General features: G+C 31.8%; 1 protein-coding gene across 1 annotated transcript in view; it reads left to right on the top strand.

The window, feature by feature from the left end:
* The first annotated feature begins 10,209 nt into the window (after positions 1–10,209).
* The window catches only part of Fs (Follistatin), a 34,461-nt gene continuing 30,277 nt past the window's right edge, over positions 10,210–14,393 (top strand). Inside the window, exon 1 of the mRNA XM_090110908.1 lies at positions 10,210–10,335. The gene's annotated coding sequence lies outside the window, so the exon portion shown is untranslated. The remainder of the gene's footprint in view (positions 10,336–14,393) is intronic.

Raw genomic sequence — 14,393 nt, 5'->3', positions numbered from 1 at the left:
GTGCGTGTTTCGGTTATGCGTGAAGCCAGTGAAGTTAAACAACGAACTGACGCATTTTTTTTTTTAATTTTGATGCGAAAAAATAGTTCTAGACGTCACGTTTTAAATATTTAATTAACTTGTGTGTTGATGTGTGCTGTATGTTCTAGGGTAATTAGTGTTTTATTTTTTTTTAATTTTTGAGTTTAAATTTATTCAGCTAGTTTATCTAGCTTAGATACATATCATTACTGTGTGCGTTATAGAGCCTTAAAAATTACTCCATCCGGCCATTAAAGCGTACCCAATACATTAGGTACATGACAGATCCATTAGATAAATCAATTTACTATTGTCTTCGTCGGAGGTGCGCATTTACGCAATCAAACATTCGCCGGCCTACGTACAAAGCTATCCATCCTTACCCTGGATGTCAGAAAATTCTCACGCACTTGTAGATACGGCATTGCATTTTCGTCCTTGGGCAGAGACGTCTCGAGCACGGCCGTTGACCGATTCGGTCGTGTGCTATGATTACGAATCAGTACACTATGTAAGTGGCCAAATTGAAAAGTCGTAAATCATTCAATTTCGTTGTCTAACATAACAATTACCGTGTGTCGCGATGACGCATTTTGATGGGCCAGTGGTTTGGTGTTAGGACGTTGATTTGTAAGATGTCTTTAAATAAATTTTATATTAAATCATATTGACTTTTACCTATTTCCTGAAATTTTTATAAATCATTGTTTTAGTTTAATAATATAATATAATAGTCTGAAAGCAGATGTACAAAAGTATATGTTCCGGTATAATTTATCAGTTTAGCCGTACTCAAAATATATCTAAAGAATCGCACATTATGCACTAAGAATTATAATTGGCCTCTTATACCTTACTTAAAAAGTACCTATACAAGTTAAAACGGTTGTTTTATTCTGTACACAACAATGTAACGATGCTGGAGCACGCGGCGTGCTGCAGTTGCGTGATCGGCAATCAAACTGTCACATCCCGCACGTTTCATGGATCCGCGGTCCACGTATGATCCTATGCGGCCAGACATGCACTTAGCATGTTCGTCCGGCCGAAACGTGATCTCGCAAATCGCAGTGGACCGTCTAGCGTCTAGACACCGGAGGCCGTCTGTCTGGCCTAGCCATACTCCGATGGCCCATACAAAGCCACCAATTATCAAGCCAGTAGCACACGAGAACAATTGCGCGATGAATGCGGCGCGTCTGCACGCAGCGCGTCCCACGTCGCGCGTAAACGTGCGCTATAACTAATTCCTCTCGAGAATAATTATAGCAAAAAAGCTCTTTTCACGACATCAATGACCCTAACGAGGAAATTTACAATTCTAATTGCGGAATAAATTCTATATACGGAATAAGTAAATAAAGCGATCACTCGTTCGCCGGTACGGTAGCACTTTTTTATCTAATAAAAATTCCACGACTGGTTTCTAAACGGCTACCGCGCTACGCTCCGCTATTTAATATTGTTGAAATTAGACGTTCGCCGTGTAAACAAACGGGCAGACGTGGTGTAATCAATCGAGATGTTCAGAAAAACATGCAGACGGAGAGGCGGCATAAAAACTAGTACAGACGCGGATGTTGCTTCTATATGAAAAAAAGTAATCGCAACCTCTCCCGTGGCCTGCCTATGAACGGTCCTGCGTCGATGCATCACTAGACAATTCAATGAGATATCTATCGCGCTATTTGTAGCGACCGAAGGAAATGACTGGTGATATAAACAAGTGTAAAAATAAAGCACGATCTTGTATGAATTATTTATTTATACCTTAACAATGTTACTTCTGAGATATCGTCAACCTTACGTTTTTAAGTGCTTATTCCTTGAGATTTTATTTATTTACTGTATCATATTTAAGCTAATTCATAAAAACTGGCTAACATGTAAAGTTTTAACAGTTTGATTTAAAATAAAATAGATTTTATTATGAAAAGTCGAATGTGACCACAGCTTTCAATTCGACCCATTCTTTTTTCACCGTTTTGAGGAATGTTCACAAAACAGCGTGGAATTGCACCTCGACATTTATGATGTGTTCGATTCCGCGCTACTCTAAACGATTTAACAAAGCATGCCAATTTGCGTGAAATTTTTAACAATTTTAAGAAAGATTACTGAAAAGTGCGATTCAAAATAAAAGGAAAATTTAATTTATTATAATATACATTACTTTGTCGAATAGAACGACAGTTGCTCAGCAAATTAGAAGAGTAAAAAATATAATGCGACATAAAGTTAGTAAGTACCTATTGTATGACCGACCGGGCTAGTTGAAATAATGAATACATTGTATTTGAGTTGTTTGAAAGCCTCATTAAGTGTAATGTAATATTTCCAGTAAGTTATTATAAGTACTAAAATTACGCTAGTACTCTAGGGTAGACGATGGGTGCTCTGAATTTTTGTTTATAAAACTCTTATACAATAATTTATAGGTATTATCAAAATCGTTGATAATTTGTTGTATAAAGTTAATTATCTCTCCGAAGGCTATTATAATATATGAGTATAAGTTTACTAAGGAGTTTACAGAGTATGCATATTCCTCAAATTACCTAAACATTACAAATTACAATTTAAAGAATTAATAATATACCTAGTACTAGCGGTCCGCCCCGGCTTCGCCCGTGGTACATATGAAAAATAGATGTTGGCCGATTCTCAGACTTACCCGATATGCACAGAAAATTTCATGAGAATCGGTCCACCCGTTTCGGAGGAGTATGCAGACTAACATTGTGACACGAGAATTTTATATATAAGATGTAGTACCTAAGCTATAGGCAATGTCTTTCATTGTCCTTACAAATCAACAATAACACGTGTATCATACTTAGCTATTTTTAGCAATTCAATTATATTCTTATTAGTGTTTGTTTTGAGACAGGACGTGACTAATAGTTTACATAGATTACATCTCATTACATGTACCAGTTTTTGCGGCAGACTCAGGTGTAGTGTGCACATATAATTATTTATTTCTTGTCACATACAGCGAATTAGTTTTCAATACTACCCAGAATTATGGGTAACTAGGTATTATAGTTTCATAAAGTTAAATAGCGGGTCTTTTTATTAAAAATAGTAATATGTAAGATAATTCACATACGTTTTTAAAAACAAAAATGTGAAGAAACATAATATGTATTACATATAATAATAATTCATAGTCTATTAATTATATTTCATATAGTCTATTTCATTTCATAAGGCTAGTTCTTTGAACTGAGCCTAAAACGGGTGCCACTTATACTTTTTTTTGTCAACAAACCTATAATGTATATGTCTATGTCTATGAAAAGAATCCATACTAATATTATAAATGCGAAAGTAACTCTGTCTGTCTGTCTGTTACTCAATTGCATGAAATTTGGTAAAGAGATATTTTGATACCCGAGAAAGGATATCTATATAAGGATAGGTTTTATCCCGGAAATCCTACGGGAACGGGTTTTTCTTTGAAAACGCGGGTGAAGCCGCGGGCGGAAAGCTAGTAAGAAATAAACGTTATTACTTTTATTTATTTTTTAGGCACTGGATAACCCACTCAAATCTTTCTTAATTCCAGTTACCTATTCAATTACTCATTCATATATGTATCTATATATTTCTTCTCTTTATTAACTCTCTATTTACCATTTCTAAGATATCCTGTTTGCATAATATGATCTATAATTAAAACAAATCCGACCATTTCACTCGTTTTCAAATAAAAGTATACGAATAAAAGTACTTAACAACTAGCCAGCCATTATGCACATAAACTAAAAAGAAATATAAAACAACGGATTCCCATAGTCTGGACTTCTTTCTTTAATTATACGACTCGTTTTAGTAAATGCCTCATGTAAACTAGCTTGTAATGTTTAATTACATGTAGTTATGTCAAGAACGGATGTACAGCCATTTGAAAGTATTTGCAAGAAAGAAAGTTCTACCACAAACATAAATAATTCATTGGCCTTGGTGTGTAATGTTAAGGTTATTATATATAGTTAAGAATATTTTTTTCATTGTTTCTAACAATTAATGGAAGATACAAAAATACTTTAAAGGTAGGTACATATTATATGGAAAATAAATAGATTGTTTTTATGTTTGTGACGATAAAATTATATCTAATGCATTATATTTTTCATTAAAATATTAAATGCTATTCTATAGGTACTCCATTCGTTATAATCTTTAAAAGATTTGCCTCTACTATGGATTGTTAACAACCTGTTTATTTCCTAAGAGGCAGCAGCAACTAATTATAATCAAACAGACATAGTCAAATACACATATTTGGACGATTTTTTTAAAATTACAATTTAGTAACCTCTACAGTAATATTTTATACAACATACTTTAACTATTGTTTTTGTGGTATTTTTTATTGTAATACGAAATAAATACCAAATGGATGACATCAATAAAGCTCTCTAAAAATAATGTTACAAAATATAAGATGAGTGATGACAGCTCTACACAATACTAAAATCTTATTGCCAATCGTAAAATGCATTTTACGGCGAATAATTAAACATATTTTTTCATTAAACAATGAATAACACTTGAGTGCTAGAATTACCGGGAGATCTATAAAACGATTTTTTTAAACAATTTCCGGCGGTCGTTGATGGCTTTTTATTGGATTGTAAATACATCTCTGACCGGAAATAGCGTTTTAATAGTTTCTTTAGCGCGTCACGTCGCTCCAACAACATTGCATTTAGCGATAATTTATTTCTATACGACTGATAACACATCCGACTCACTGCACTCAGTGCATCACGATTGTTGCTTTATTAACCGAGCAAGATACCCTTTTTATGCGTTTGATTGATTTGATTTTGATAAGCGATAATGAGGCAATCATCGATTCTGAATGTTGCTATCAACTTCCAGGAATTGAGTAAAAAGAACTAAAGATAGTGTCAATACTTATTGGCTGGATATTTTTTAATGATTACCTATATTTAAATTAAATTAAAAGTGTGGTTACAAAGCAGAATACCTACGTAGTAGGTACCTACCTATATGAAGGAACGGATTAATTTCCCTACATATTCACAGAACTCTACATTTTACAGTTTCACAGAACTGTACTTCTTCCTTAGTTCACAAAAAAACATACATATCCAAATATAAATATTTATCACAACCATATAAGTAAATACAAATGAGAACACTAGGTCAACAAGGACGCGTGTAAAAGACGCCAGTCAAAGTCACAAAACTAAATGCATCATCACGGCTATTATATTAAATGCACAATAAACCGAAATGACTATTGAAATCGTTTGTTGCTAGCCTTCAGCTGTAGATCATGTTTGGGTCTGTCATGATACATACATGTTATTATGCTATATGTATACAACTGCTCGTCACGGCTCCGCTCGGCACTCCAATAGACATTTTTTGACATTTTGTCAAAATTACAATACATTTCCCTAATCCAGATGGAAATCCAACAAAACAAAATGTCACTAAAAACTTTTCAGCAGTTCTTATATGTAAGTGGTGTCACTAACACGACTTTATTTTATATAAATATACTTAGATACCTATAGAAAAAAGGACAGGAGCAGGAAGTGTCACTTCCTTCGCCTCTAGGAGAACTTAAACCGGTCTCGTTTCTCTACAGTAGATGTCACATTATTGGAATATGTAAGGGAATAGAGAATTTGCTTTTATATTTTACAAAATCCGGAGCCACTGTACTATACGTATATAATGCATGATATTATAATTATATTGTAATGATTAAAATTTAAAATATATACTTACCTAATTACATCATCATATTATATAATGTTATCGTTTTCACTCATATACAAAAGATTTATTTATTATTCAGTGGTAAAATATTATAAAAACACTGATCAATTTAAAGACAACTGCTGAATAGATGATTCATAAGGACCAAAAAATTTGAAATGAATCGAAATGATCAAAATTCTCTCACCACATCCCTTTCCAATAACAGTAATAAAAAGAACCTAACGACTTCATAGAACTTCAAAATGACAACGTTTAAAAAATATATTTTCGAGAAATCAAAACAAGCGTCCGTTCAAGGAACGAGATGGACAAAGGGGAAATTTTGTAAATAAGATCAATTGGTAGCTTGCAGACGGCGCGTTTCCACGACCCTTGTGTTCGCGGAAACTGGGACAATACATCGTGTATTGGCGATCATTTCATTCATTGTGCGCTGAGAGCTGCTGAACAATTCGTTGGGAATAATTAATTGAAAGACTAAGGAAATCGATAATCTTATGAAACTTATTAACTAAACTGAAAATAATCAATTGAATATAATACATGAGAAGTGTGAATGTACATCTATTCTAATTTTTTTATATATTATAATAATAAAATATGTAAGTACATAATTATAAATGTATAGTGTAATAAAATATTGTTCAGTTCTTGTTTTAGAAATTTATTAATGTAGTGTATTTATTAGTAGAAGAATTTTATAACACTGAACACTTATTAAAGAGTATTTACGTGAAGCAGTTTTTTGATATAGGTACATAATAGAAATTTGAGTCATATTCTTAAATATAACGCTATGATTATCTAAAATTTGGTATATAAAGTGACGAATTCGAATTATTATTCAAAATACATATCGTATAGGTACGGTTTACACTGATAGATATTAATATTAAGTATAAATTATATACGAGTAATTATTCATAACATAAAAATTCTCCGACATCTCTTATACAAAAGCGTACACGTGTAAAGTGTAAGCTTTCATAGACATAAAATTTTATGTCCTTATTAAAGGCGTTTGAAAAGCTCTTTCCCAGTCTGTAATCTAATACAGTTTTGTCTAGCCGGTGTGTTTAGGGAAAGCCTTGATAAAAGGCTGAGTATTGAGAATTTTGTATATAAACGTAATACGAGACGTAATAATGTTTAGAAGTTTTTTTACGTAGAAATTATAAGATGATGTTTATGAAATTTGAAATGCTTAGAGAAGAGGTCTTTATTGGATCTTCTGTCTTTAATAATGTCGTTCAAACATTTTTTATCTATACAAATATTATAAAGAGGAAAGGTTTGATTTTTTGTTTGTTTGTTTGTTTGTATGAATTGAATAGGCTCCGAAACTACTTGGCAGATTTGAAAAATTCTTTCACTGTTGGAAAGCTACATCATTTCTGAGTGACATAGGCTAGGTTTTATCCCGGAAATCCCACGGGAACGGGAACTATGCGGGTTTTTTTTTTGAAAACGCGGGCGAAGCCGCAGGCGGAAAGCTAGTCGTAAAATATAAACATTGAAAATAGAACATATTATTAAGTGATAAGTACCCGTCATCTGGAACTACGAGAACAAGATAATTTAAGGGCCCATTTTGAGACATGCAACAACTGCGTCACTGCTACAGTAGGTACCATAATAAAATGTCAATATATTAGAGAAATTTCGTAGTCTAAAAATTACACAATAAAGTTTTGAATTTTTATCTATATCTTTATCCTTACATAACACCAATATTTTTGAAAGTATTTCTTTGAGCGAGATAACATCTATAAGAACAGGTCAATCACCAGATAAAATTTTATGACAAGTATTAAGTAAGACAAATATGTAAAATTAATTATCTTACTCTAGATCAGGCTATGTACCTACAGATTAACTATTAATAAACTCAAAATATTGTTCTTCCAATCAATTAGAAAAAAGTGTATTGTCTTCATCTTCATCCATGATAGGTTCATATGCCTTCATTTTTTTAATGCAACAATAGCCTTAATTATGTCTAAAATAAGCAAACTTTACTTATATGAAGTAATAAATAAACACTCAACGACGTCGCCAGTCAAAGGGAATTTCATTCACAGTACTTTCAACTACATATTATTTGAAGATTTGCTGACTTATAGCAGTTATATCGTTTTAAGATATAATTACATGTGTGTATACAGAGTGAAATTTTGCAATGCCACCACAATCAATTAAACATTACATTATTTAAATTACAAATTAAGTAAATAAGTATGCAAGTATAAATCTTTGGTTGATCTCCATTACAAAATTCCACTCTGTATAATGTGTATTGTGTAGATATAAAATATATAAAATATACTTTCAGAAACGGTTGTCACGATTGCGTTTTGAATGATTGTTTAAAAAGAATTTTGAAGGTCAATAATTTTTGACAATTTTTTTTCCATTCACATGTAAAAAAACCTCATGTGTCATAGTGACAATGTCTTTGAAATCCCCGCGAAAGAACACGTTTGACAAGTTTTCCACTAGAACAACACAAGTTCGCTTACCCTATAATTTCCTCCGCAAACAACTCTCATTAAAACGCGGTAGCCTCACAAGCAAGCAATAAAAAACATTAAATTATAAATTAGGGCAGAGATTTTTATCAACATTTTAAGCCGGCCATAACTCTTATTTTTGAATATTTTGTGTCGAAATAACATATTATACCGTACAATTATTCGGCTCATAAATTACAAGAACAACGTTTTTATTTCACTTGTTGTCCAACACCTTATTTGTCGATGTGTATCTAAAATATATTGTAGATATAATGTCGGGTCCGTGAATATATTATCCATATAAATTATTTATACATTTAGTGTATTCAATCGTGTGAGGTATTGTAAATTTTCATCTTAAATACTTAAAAAAAGAAAATAACGAAAACAGTTGCATTTAAAATAATAACCTATACGTAGACAAATAAAAATCGATGTGCATTTCATTTCAATTTTAGTACATTAGGTAAATAATTTATAATTATATATAAAGAACAGGATCTTGACGGAATCACAAGAATTTTACGTACTTTTTATTTGCAATTTATAGCAAAAAAAATTAATCCGGCCATCGTAAGTACCGACAGGAATCTCACCTTCCAAACACCGAACAAAAAGTTATAAAAATACAAAATCCGCAGGTACCATTTATTGTGCAGCCAATTCGACAAACGAAGTCTTAATTCGTCTAACAAGCAAGAGGTGTTGAAATTTAATAATACCTACCCTGCTGCTACGTGAGTCAACATTACATTGGCGGGTGACAAAAAAATTCTAAGAACGGTAACGTAAAAACCTCGTTTGTCAAATTATCAACGAAATTGCGCTTCTAAATTTGCCGCCCGTACAAGATTATGGGAAAACAGCCGGTGTTTGTCAACTGCTCTGTGTCTAGACATGATGACATAATGATTGTCTGCGCTGCAACTGCATGCCGCCCGTATACTTGCGCGCGCCCGCGGCTTTGATCGCCGTATTTATTTTTGAACGCTTTATTGTAATTTTGATTGATATTATAAAGAGGAAAGCTTTGGTTTTTCAGTACCTACCTAGTAGTCTGTCATGGACAAACTCATTAAAAATTCGGCAAAACACATTTTCCCTGCATCACAGTCGTTTAATACGGCGAACATTCTTAAAAGTACTCTTAATAAATATAAAAATCTTATCATACTTTGACACTTTTATTAGGAGAATCAAGATCTGTTATGATAACAAAAAAATGAAGGCGTTATATTTGACATTTATTTAAAAAATATTGAACGTAGGACGACTCTACTTCAAGTTTTTATTTATTGTATCGTCGCATACACGCATATAATACAATGACGTAATAAATAAGTGTGATACTTATCAAAGACTACAAATTAATTCCGCTTTGATGGGTGGTGACTTAATCAGTACCATCTTATCTATATGTAAATGTTGAAGATTTATTTGTTTTGAAGAGAAACCGGGAGAAATCGATCAATGCAATCTCTTTTTTGAGCTTTTATTATCTAGATAAAATGGAAAGTATGTTACCTATATTCAATAGAAAACATGTAAAAACCTTTTATTTGCGTATGAGTGAACGAACACGAAATTATAAAAGTTATCTATCTAATAGACATTTCACATAATATTATCGTTTAGAAAGAAGATATTTTTTTAGACATGGAAAAAAAAGTTACAGCCTGAAATAAAAAAATTACTACAAATTCGTTGATAATGCAGGCAGTGTGCTGCTAAAATGTGCATTATAGCCCATAGGTACATAGAATACTGATGAATAGTGAACTATGATTCACTGCTGTATATTATGCAGATTCACAGCGAATTTAGCGCTCTCTAAAACCGTCCAACCGCAGCCGATTGTTATTCTATTGCATCGTCATGATAATTTGTTGGAATTAGTATTTGCGAACGGAAATCACAGGCAGACTGATTAATAGATGCACTGTGGCCGACTACTAAATCAATTTGTGATATCTATCTGCCCATTTATTTAGCCCGGTGTTTAATTCGGTGACGCATTTGGAAAATGGATTGGGTAAGGACGTATTGTGTATAGTATGTGTTATAAAATGGTTGAAGTAAGACGCAATTCAAAGGTGAATATTTAACTGGCCAAGACTTCCATTTTGACATACTCAAACTCAAACATTTATTTATTCAATTAGACTTCTTCTAGGAGCACTTTTGAATCGTCATACTATAAACGTTCGTATCGTAGTTGAAACATTTGTCTATGTTGAAACTCAATTCGTATCGTAGTTGAGTTTATGAATGCCGCTTTAGCAGAAACTATTTTTTTCCGAAAATTAAAAGGTTTTGAAAATTGAAATAGTGTAATGTTATGAAAAGTTTGTACATAAAGTATTTCTTTGTAGGAAAGCACTGTGTCTGATCTTATTGACACAGTGCATATAAATGCAGATACTACTACTACCTACTTTTTACAAACACCTCGGAAAATGCGGTCTGAATATTTTTTTTCGTGTCTTTAAATTTTACAATTTTCAGTTTTACAGTTGTAGTGATAACTAACTGCTCAGGAATAAATATATTATTTCATCGTTCTTCTTCTTCTTCTTCTTTCTCAGCCCGGTTTAACCCAAAGTTGAGTATAGGCCTCTTCATGGGCACGCCATTCTTTTCTGTTCTTCGCCACCCGCATCCATTTTCTTCCAAATACCTTCACTATATCGTCAGCCCACCTAGCAGGATATTATTAGGATAGATATTTCATCGTTACAATATATGAATTTACCTTGATCGTTAACTATTTTGCTCAGATCCGAAAAATTAGCACCTTTGCTCTTTGGTCTCTTTAAGCAATTTATTACACAACTAACAAACGAAATTGCCTTGAAATTAAATTGTGTTCCAAGATCGTAATGTCTAGAATAATTAAGATATTATATGCCAATTAATATTTTGTTTTATTATTGGTTTCAATAAAACGCCTCCGGTTAGTAATCTTAAAACGTATCTAATTAATTACCCTGATATTTCGCTACTGTATACTCCAACTAATAAATACGCAATTTATGTTCTTTAGTTCATTTAAATACCTTAATACTTAAGGTTATATTGTTTTAACGGTTATTTCTGTACTATTATGAAAGATTTTACTATTTACAGTCATCCTTGAAGGCCCTAACATGTCTAACAATCTTAGCGTTATCTCTTAAATTATATGCTCTGATCAAACGGATCATCAGACGTAGGTATTTCGTATTTGATTCTTATATAATAAATTATAATAAGCTTCGAAAAGTAACAATTTATTTAATGTTTTAAGTCCACTCTCTATGATGTCCCCAATTTTATTTTATGTACCTATTATTTTACCCGAAGATATCAATGATTTTTTTTTGCTCTGATAGTAAGACCAGTTGCACCTTAAAATTACAATATTATAAACAATATCATCATTTGAAATACTTTGATTATCATACATCGTGCGTTACTTATCAAGGAACGGTACTGATATTGTATATTCAGAAATAGCCACACTGTGGAGTAAACAAGAGCTATGTAAAGTTGTCGGTTCGACCAAATTCTTGGCATCGCTGGCCGACCCGCATATTTGTCCGGTTTAAGTCTTGTTTCGGAATTCGTTAATGGCTAATATTTTGCCGTAGGAAATGGAACACACGTCGTAGTATTTTCGGCGTTTGTGTCGCTTTTTTCTATTTAAGGCGTAGGATTTATGTAAATGTAAAAAATCCTGTTGGTGTATTTAAGACGCTTTTGTTTTTATTTAATAGGGTTACTAACAACGTTGCAATAACAAATTCATGAGATATTGTTATTCTAAACCATAGAAATCTAAATAACAAGACACATAGAAGTGCTATAATGTCATAATTCGTATGAAAACCGCTGTCGCCAAAATCAACACATTTAAACCGATAGCTAAACAGTACACACAAGTAAACTATGCCTTTTATTCGACAGCTTGATTTTAGTAAAAACTAACTTAAATATTAAATTAAGCTTTTTAATACCTATGTATCCTAACGCACGAATTTACATTTATTTTAGAATAACATCCCTAAGCATATGAGACGTTTTGTTTATTTTTGCTCCAATACGCAAAAATTCGGCTTTTCTACAACAGAGATTGTCAATTTTCAATAGATATAACTTTGAACATAAACTCATAGAAATAAGGTTGAAATTTTTGTTAAACGTGATAATAAAAATAATCATGGTCATGTGGCATGGAAACCACCTGAGTGGCGACAATGTCACGCGCGCTTACCACTTCTATTGCCTTGTTATTTAGATTTCTATGTTCTAAACAGATTCTTTTTTAACAAATTCCTAGGTAAAATATTGTAGAGTTGTGTGACATTCTCAAATTCTCTAAAATATTATATTCATTATTCAAGTTCAAGACAAAAAAGCTTTACACAGATTAAGCTTATATTTATTGCACGGTATAAACTTATTTAATTTATATTTGTAATATGACAGGACCTTAATTAACCTTTAGATATATGTAAAAGCAGCGTCAATTCTTTATATTTGTATTAACAGAGCTTTTCACGAACAATTTGTCTTTAAGAAAAATGCTGTACCAATTGTCAGCAAATTACACGAAGAAGCTAATTCTAGAAATAACCTTAATGAAATATATAAGCTTATGATGTTTAAATATTACGTAGACAGCTTAAAACGTTTAACAGCGAGCGGAAACGCGCGTAATAATATGTCGTGTGTTAACGGACTAGTAAATGATAAACAGTGTACACTCAACCGGTGTCCGTACCTTAGGGGAAGTTCATTTTAATACTTTCAATCCACTTTAGTGTATAAATATGATAATCTGGATATGAATTTTAAATGACTGCTTTTGCGGCGAATGGAAATCGTATTTTGTGAGTATATAGGAATAAGATTTTTAATGAAAATCTGTTTTTTAATGTGTAGTTAACTAGTAGTAGAAATCTCTACTTAAAATTTATTTTAAGACTGTGAATCTATTACAACCAAATATGTTATTAATCTGCCCATCTGGATTAATTTCGCTATTTAAATAAATCAATATTTGAATATGAGAAAAAAGGACAACCGTGGTGGTGATAGATAGTGGACCATAAGGATACCCCTTAGATCTAAGTTCTTACTTTCATCAAACTTTACAGAGCTGAGTGATCGAAAAAAAAGAGCGGCATAAATTTTTCCTATATTTCCTTATAAACAGTTAGATTTGCCTGAATAAATAATACTGTTTCCAACTCGTAAGTCCATGACTTTTTAAATGTAAAACGAACCGCAAGTGGGTCAAGAAATAAGCAGTACTTAAAATTCCATAAATATTGCAATTCCACTTTTTATACAAACCTTGTACGTTGCAGACATTGTAAATTTGACACTGTAACGTTATTTTTTTATTAAGAAAAATACAAAAAGGCACAAAACAAAAAACTATAATTTTATCGCGTGCCGTCGAATACATATGCAATTAAATTTTAACCTACATTTTTTGCGGCACCATACTTTGAAAGGAAAATAACCAGATTTTCTCAATTTATGTGCATAATCAAAAATATTTGCAATATATTTTTGCGGAAAGGATAAAATGTTGACGTCATTGCTTGCCCCAAAATTAACGTGCTCTTCATTTTTGAAATATTCTTATTATTGATGTAGATATTATATGGATTTAATTCAATAAATATGTACTATAAAAATGAATATACTGGAAGATGCAATTCTTCTTCTTCTGGCTTGTTAACAGATAATATTTATATTTGAAATGGAAAATATTATATCTAAATATTGAAACACCTGTATACATTCTTAATTATGAATTACATCATCCATTTCATCATATATGATGTAGATACTTACATTTTCAAGAAAATCCATCATTATAAACGTATTCAGATTCAATCTGTTCTTTATCAATCAACTTATAAAAATAAGTTTTTATGACTGCCCTTTTGAATATTTTAATTTGAACACTATAAGAGAAACAAAATTGTGTAAAATTAATAGCATTGTTTGTTAACAGAATATTTTGCATCGCAGACAGAAATAAACGAAATAGAAATAAAGAGCTTGTGCGAGTTAATAAAATGCAGTTTATCTACA

The sequence above is a fragment of the Colias eurytheme genome, chromosome 16 (genome assembly GCF_061535395.1).
Source record: "Colias eurytheme isolate Ceu_HAF_F1 chromosome 16, ilColEury1 Martin Lab GWU primary, whole genome shotgun sequence".
NCBI classification, from domain to species: domain Eukaryota; kingdom Metazoa; phylum Arthropoda; class Insecta; order Lepidoptera; family Pieridae; genus Colias; species Colias eurytheme.
Note: the sequence above shows the minus strand (reverse complement) of the source record. Positions and strands in the feature narration are given on the sequence as shown.